Source organism: Aptenodytes forsteri, unplaced genomic scaffold (assembly GCF_000699145.1).
Source record: "Aptenodytes forsteri isolate BGI_AS27 unplaced genomic scaffold, ASM69914v1 Scaffold55, whole genome shotgun sequence".
NCBI classification, from domain to species: Eukaryota; Metazoa; Chordata; class Aves; order Sphenisciformes; family Spheniscidae; genus Aptenodytes; species Aptenodytes forsteri.
In genome coordinates, this window is record NW_008796063.1 from 4,393,352 (window position 1) to 4,400,242 (window position 6,891).

General features: G+C 36.6%; 1 protein-coding gene and 1 long non-coding RNA gene across 2 annotated transcripts in view; one reads left to right on the forward strand and one right to left on the reverse strand.

Moving 5' to 3' along the window:
- The window catches only part of BAIAP2L1 (BAI1 associated protein 2 like 1), a 35,442-nt gene that overhangs the window by 22,102 nt on the left and 6,449 nt on the right, over nt 1-6,891 (reverse strand). The gene's annotated exons all lie outside the window — the stretch shown is intronic.
- Nucleotides 174-6,891, forward strand: part of LOC103904846 — a 13,261-nt gene continuing 6,543 nt past the window's right edge. The window contains exon 1 of the long non-coding RNA XR_657918.1: nt 174-254. This is a non-coding gene — a long non-coding RNA (uncharacterized LOC103904846). The remainder of the gene's footprint in view (nt 255-6,891) is intronic.

Genomic DNA, 6,891 nt, shown 5'->3' on the forward strand with positions numbered 1-6,891 from the left:
ACAAGCTAATTACATATATGAGGTCATTTTCTTCGCAATGTCGTCATTTACTTTCCATTTTCCATTTATTTCTCTCACTGAGAAGACAAGTAAGTATATTTTCTCTACACAGGCTCTCAGGCTTATTTCTTTGCCAACAGACATACCTGGGGGTGGCAGTGAAGAAAAACTATGATTGCTAAGCATCAGCTGAGAGAGAACGGCCTCCTGCCTGCTGTACTAGCCCCAGCACCTTGTGATCATACTATGTTTGGGTAAGTTCAAAGAGCTGCCAGGGAATACACACCTGCTGTGCACACAGAATGCCAGTTCTCACACTTCAGAATTACTCTTCTCTAGACAGACACTAGCCACAGTGTCCAGAAAACATTGCGTGTACACACAGGTGGAGTTCAGGGCATCCTTTCCAGGGTTTCCACTGCAAGATGAAAGGTGTCTTTGCTACCTGTAAGACTCACATGAAATTTAACTGTTCCAATATAGTCAGAAAAATCTTTAAGGGTGCCCTTCATGGTATTTTCACTATTTTCTCAGGCCTTTGAGGCATAGCATGAAGATATCAATTAAGTACACACTCACTGTAGGTGTTTTGAATATCTAATTTTTCCCTCGAGGGTGTGGTCACATGTATCATTATGGATGTTCTGTGCTAAACTCCAGAGTCATCGTACACAAGTAGATGTGCTTACAGTAGCAGGGGCAAACACACGCACTGGTGTCATAACTATAACACTAACACTATAACGATGCATCACAAGGAACAGTACTGCCAATGCTACCTATGAACTGTTAAGTTAACCACCATGAGAAATTCAGGGCTATATACTGTAAGAGTGTTATGGCTGTATCTTATCACTGGCTAAAATCAAGAGAATCAGTTTCAGTTTACAGGTTGCTGTAAGGAAAAAAAAAGGGAAGAAAATACTGAAATTGACTCAGAAATATGACCAATTATCCAGAATTTGATCTGAAAAAATAACTGGAAAAATATTACTAAAGTCCTATGAATACCTGTCTTCTTTTCTTCCCCTGGTGCTTGTATTCTGCAACATCAGTGCCCTGCAATTGTTCCCAAAGAGCCTTGTGTATTTTCATATTCTATTCCTCTCTTCAGCCATTTCTAGAACCAGAAAATTTGCACCTTATCTGGAAGTCTTCATAACAGAAGTTACAACAACATGATTGTATATAGAACAAACTTTTTTTGGGGGGTAGTCTTATAAGAACAAGCTGCAATATCCATTTTTAAGCATTTACATTCTTTATGTTTAATAACAAACCCACCTCTTGTTCACTCCATTTCTTGGTAGGATCATTTCTGTCTTATATTTTAGCAGAGAAAGATTACAGAACTTAACAACAACCACCACCAAAAGATCTTAAGCTAACAACTGTTTGTTCAGCTTCATTGTATGATGCCACCTGATCACTCATTGTCCAGGACATGTTTTGCAGCAACCTTCTTCACTGATTATTTATTGCTTTGTGATTTTTGTTTGTTTGTTAATAATGGTTCTGGATATCAACATAGTAACAGGTTTCTCTTGCCCTTCTTTTTGGTTTATTAATAGCACAGTGCCAAGTATTCTCCACCGTTCATGAACACTGACTTGCAGGAGCTTCTACCTGGCCATTGGCAGGGCACATGCTCATGAATATCTGAATAGTTAAACTGATTTATAAATCGGTGAATATATACAGCTTCCAATAGCTCTGCAATAGATGGTCAGGCAAATTATTAGATGTGGACTTAAGTTGTTCATATTTAAGAATTTAAGACTGAAGTTTTCCTCTCTTCCAGCAGACTTTTATTGAAAGTTTACATGCAGAATACTGAACATCAAAATCCACAGTACTGATTCTAGAGAAAGAGAAGTTTGTCAGTATGATTGTTTGGCTCGCTTTACCCTTATAAATGACCTTGAAAAGTAGAACTATGAATAGCAGGAAGTTTCCACTAATACTGTTTTCATCAGTAGAAATGTATCTAGAAAGGCTGGCTCATCTCCTTTTAGCCTTCTTACAGCAGATTGGAGGTCTATGTAGCACAAACCCAGAATGTTATTATAAAATTAGAAGATACAAAACCTCACTCCTGAAAAAAAACCACATGACTACTTTGTATTTCCTTTTCAAGACAGCTCTGGGTGTACTTCCCTTTTATAAGAATGGAGTGGCTACTTCCAATGCCATTTCATTAAAAATATAGTAGAAGAGCATTTTACTAATGCTCCATAGGAAAAGCTGGCCTGATACACTAACTACTTAAACTGCAGCCTCTAAGCTAGTTTCCCAGAAGTTTCTACCAGATGAGGTGCTAAAGGGGTTCTGTAGTTGCTGGCACACTTCACTTGCCTTTCCCTCCAACGTAATCTATTCCAAAAGCAGAACATTTATACTATCGAAGAGATGACACTGATGCAGTAAGTAAGATGGGACAAGATGACAGATCTCTTTTCTTTAGTTTAAATGAGCCAGTGAAGGGAAGGGTGCTAGGTATCATCTTTCTAAGACAAGTGAAATAAGATTCCAGCTGAAAGGGTCAGTTTATATGCTAAAGTAAGTCAACAACTCCGCCTCCCCCCCCCCCCCCTCTCTCCCTCTTTCTTTTTTTTTTTTTCTTTCTTTTTCTGCTTGGCTTTCTCAATAGTGAGAGTGACACTGAAGTGCTGTATCACAGAAGCAGCAAGAGAGAGCTATAGCTCTGAAAAGTACCCACTCAAGTGGCAATTTTGCTTATTAATCAGGAAATAAATAATTTTGAATGACAAATACTTGCAAGATAAGTGCTTTAAAAAAAAGATGGTATTGCCTTACATCACAGTCTGATTAGAAATTTTTCAGCAAGGAGGTATGTTCTTTTTAGCAAAATAAGAATTTTCCAATTCAGTTCCAAAATTTTTTCTATGAGTTGGCCACTTAAAGCTCATAGTTTCTGATATAGAAAAATCTCTCGTTTCTGCAAATAGAAACGAGGAGAGGGAGAGAAAAGTCCACAGGGTTTCTCTTCGTTGCAAATGTAAAATGAAGTGGTTATCACTGGGGGAAAAAAACCCCAAAACAGAACTCTATAGATTGAACTTCACACTCCTAATTACATTAGTATTAAATTTACATTATTATCAAATTGTTTTCTAGCTTTTTTAAAGTAAACCAACAATTAACATTTACCAAAGGATCTCTGTGATCCTGTTAGATGTTACTCAAGAGTAACGTCTGGCTAACTGCAGAGAAGTATAAGAGCTCTCAAAAAAAAAAAAAGGAAACATGCATATAGAGAACCCCTGCCCCCAGTTATCCATATCATAGTATTACTGTAATTACTATATTACTATGTGTATTACTATATCACAAAAAATTGAGATTTTGTATTTGACAAAGCATGGCAAAGTTGTGGAGACCTTTAAAATTACACCACTTGATGAGCAAACCTGCGTTTCGTGAATATGTTGAAATACTGTCTTTTAGACCCTAAGAACACCCTTTCTTCTGTGCATGAGAGGAATATCAAGTCCAGGGCTCATCCTCTGTTGGGCAAGAACTCCACTTACTATGCGCACCATTAGAAGTTTTTGGTTTTTCTCCCCACCTCTCCCTATCTTGTGACTACCACAACACAGAGCAATCTTTTACTTCAATACTTGCTTCTCTAGATTACCTGTAGTGGTTTTTAACCAGAAAATTTCTCCTAAAAAGAATGGAAATTTTTCCAAGTTGTTACATTTCAGACTATAGATGAGCATAAGCTTTTGCATACCTGTTTCCAGATAAGTTTTAATAGAATGATACTATGAAAAAAATAAGCCTATAACACAGAGTAATCTTTAAATAAATTATCAGTCTTGGTTAAATTTAAACAGGTTAAATCTGTCTCCTCTGATTTTCCTTTAACATGCTGAACTTCTGCAATTTAGTTCTATTGGTCAAGACCACACAATGTAATATTTTTCTTATAATTTGGCTTTTTATAGTTTGACAAGCAAGGAATAGTTTACACTTCTTAGTTCTTGAGCAATAAGCTTTAGGTACTGACCCCATAATTGTGGGTGACTGCTATAGATACCGTTGCCACACAACAAACAAATTGGGACTTTACACCCACAATATAATAAATGAGTTGTAGCTGCAATAACTGGCAGGTGCTGAAGAGGATAGTTGGGAAGATATGAGAAGTAGTATTCAGTGAGTGAGCAGGAAATAACTTCCCGATTCCTTGAGCAAGTGAAAGCTACAAAGACAGCCTATGTTACTAGGCGAGAGAGTTTATTAAAATCATAAGCACTAAAAATTGGTAAGACAAAGCCTCATAAACTTGTATTTTTGGGCAAGACAAAAAAGATTAGCAACACATCATGAAAGTTACTATTTTAACACTCTACCAGCAGTATAGCATCTACATGAAGTTATTTTTAGTGCACTACTGAAATACAAAATTTTATTGTGCTGATGTGGTATGCTGAAATTTGAATAGTATGACATATTAACATTTTCAAACGTGCAGTTTCTTGTTTCCTATCTTTTCTTCCTAGTGGGATTTCCAAAAGGTGCCTAGGAAAGAAAGATGTGCAAGTTCCATATTGCAGAATAACTTGAACTACATAAATTCAGGTTATGTTCCTAAATGCTCATAGCCAAGTCTGAGGGACTACAAGCTTCGAAATTTAGGGAAATAAAAAATTAGAAAGAATGTTGACCTAAATTAACTTATCCCTTATTCACAAGGATTGTATTATGAATGCAGTATATTCCTCTACTTCCTCAACTTACTCATTAAGTTATTCTGTATTAAAATAATTCAGAGAGCTTCAGCCAGAATGGAAAGATAGAGATACTTAGTACAAAAGCTCTGAATCAGCTGGAATATCCAGATTTTCGTTTTATTCTCTTGTTTCCCTCTTCTGCTCCAGTCTCATTCAACAGAAGAAAGAACTTTCTGGCATTTTTACTTCGATTTTTTTGCCCCACCACTTCTCTGCTCTCTATGCATTTTACCCTCTACTTCAAAAATTCTTCCCCGTTTCTTTTCCATTTCTGTTTCTACCCTGTCTGTGGGGTTGGTATCCATTTTACTGCCTTATTACAGGAAGACCATGTTCTATGTTTTCTTATGAGAAGGAAAGATTGACTGTGGTTTTTGATACAAATCTTTACATCACACTTGGCAGTAAATATGCTCTAGGTCACCCAGCAGGTTTGGGTTTGAACCGTAAAATGACTCAGTGCAACATTCCAGTAAAGATTCTCCATAAATTCTAAAGAATATTGTGTTTTAGCCATCTGAGCCTTGTAGTCCTTTCATAATTAAGTGTAAGAAGTTTAATGCAACACGACTGAATTTAGAATAATACATTATTTTTCATCTGCCACTATAAAGGTGAAGTTGCTACAGGAAAGACCTGAAACCTTGGTTCCTGCCTCATTCCCCTGTTCGTTATTCAGAAAACTGATTTTAATATGAACTGTATCTGCAAAAATTACAGCTTGATTTGCTAACTACCAGAGAAAGGGGAAAAGGGGGGAATCTTGTTCTAAAACCTTCTTTTACAGCCAAAAAGTACCTAGTGGCTGATGGGTGAAACACAAAGCTAATGGAGGAGGCATGTACATTTAAGATGAGTCAAAGATAATTAATTGGCAGATATGCCTTCCCTTCATTTCTGCTGTAGATGATACAATGTAAAAAAAATCAGCACCGTGGATTTCTGAATACTGTGAAGTCTTGCCATCCATAAGCCAATTATCCTGATTGTGGTTAAATTGGTAAGCCATGGGGGGGAGGGGCTTGTTTATTTTTATACAGATTATTTTTAAGCATTAGTTTATTTTGGATGTTTCAAATTTTTATTACTCAGATGAGAACACTTACATTTTCTGGTTGTCCAAAGACCTAAACACTGGAAATCCAGACCACAGTACCTCAGTTTGTGCTCAAATATTAAAGCATTCCAAAACGCTTTAGAACTTGGTCATTGTTGGTTTATCTAATTCATTGTGAAGAGCCAGGATAATGTCTTAAATATTAAAAAAATAATGATCTCCTACTGACATCTGTTGCTATTGATTTCAGTTAATACAGGATACAGGAAGAGGCCTTATAATACAGTTTTAAACAAGGGAAAAGTAAAAAGTTACAGAAATATTCTGAACATCAGATTTGGATACAGATAACACACACACATAAAATTATGGAAATTGCTCCTCTCTGCTTCTTTGCCAGTCACCTTTAGACTGTTGCTCTTATAAAACAAGCTAGTGTGTCAGCTCACTTGATGCTCAGGAGAATATAGTCCAGAAAAGCAGTTCACAGGTATATCACAAAACTTAACTGATGACTACTGATCTCTTTTTTGGCAAAGATAACAGAAGTATTACGCATGATAGAGCTGTTAGTGGCCAATAACATGTCTTTTGGCAGGTCTAAAGGAACTCACAGAAGAAACAATTCCACAGTGGGCTGGGCCTACAGTAACTCCACTAGGGTTGATAGGGTCCACGAACGAGCAAATCTCAGCAAAGTTTGATCTAGTCTTTCCACATCCGATACTGCTCAGCATGCATCTCAGTATTTTTAGAATATTAAAAGGTGCAGTAAATTCTTCTTTTTCTTTTTAAGCAAAGATACTTTGAGAGACATCTGGGGTGTATCATATTTCTTTGCTAAATAGGTCAGTATTGTAACCCAGGTTCAGAACTATTAAGACTTTTTCAAGAAAATGCAAATAATCTCTCACAGACTCCTAACCACATTATCCTGCCTTTTCCAATGTTCATTGGCTTTCCTTATCTCTAAAGTAAGTATTCTTTCAGAGAGTATGCTAGAAGAAATCCAGAGTTGCTCTTTTCCTTAAGAAGATTTTTCTGCAGTAACAGTTTAAGTAGAAGATGATCAGA